This window comes from Trachemys scripta, chromosome 5 (assembly GCF_013100865.1).
Source record: "Trachemys scripta elegans isolate TJP31775 chromosome 5, CAS_Tse_1.0, whole genome shotgun sequence".
NCBI lineage: Eukaryota > Metazoa > Chordata > Testudines > Emydidae > Trachemys > Trachemys scripta.
The window spans coordinates 8,396,326-8,396,737 of record NC_048302.1 but is presented as its reverse complement, the minus strand read 5'-3'; the positions used below and the strand labels follow the sequence as shown (position 1 = coordinate 8,396,737).

The 412-nt window shown below is 63.6% G+C and overlaps 1 protein-coding gene across 1 annotated transcript in view; it reads left to right on the top strand.

Moving 5' to 3' along the window:
• LOC117877605 (sulfotransferase 1 family member D1-like) overlaps nt 1-412 on the top strand; it is a 19,215-nt gene that overhangs the window by 5,400 nt on the left and 13,403 nt on the right. The window lies entirely within an intron of this gene.

Genomic DNA, 412 nt, shown 5'->3' with positions numbered 1-412 from the left:
TAGGGTTACCATTCGTCCGGATTTACCCGGACATGTCCTCCTTTTTGTGCTAAAAATAGCGTCCGGGGGGAATTTGTAAATCACTCAAAATGTCCGGGATTTCCCCTCTCCCCCGGCAGAGCAGAGCGAGCGGCTGGGAGGGCGGCAGGGAAGTCCCGGGCTGGACTCCGGAGCAGCTGTAGAGGAGCCGGATCCGCCCTGCATTCTGAGCTGGCAGCTCTCCCCTGCAGCCCGGCTCCGGCAGCACTGTGCAGGGCCAGGGACCGGGTTTTGTTGTGCTGGGGAGCCCAGCCACGTGTCCAGCTCGCACAGAGCCCAACACCCTGTTCTGAGCAGCAGGGTAAGGGGGCCAGGGGGCAGGAGAAGGGGCAGGGAGGTTCTGGAGGGGGCAGTCAAGAAACGGGGGGGGGGG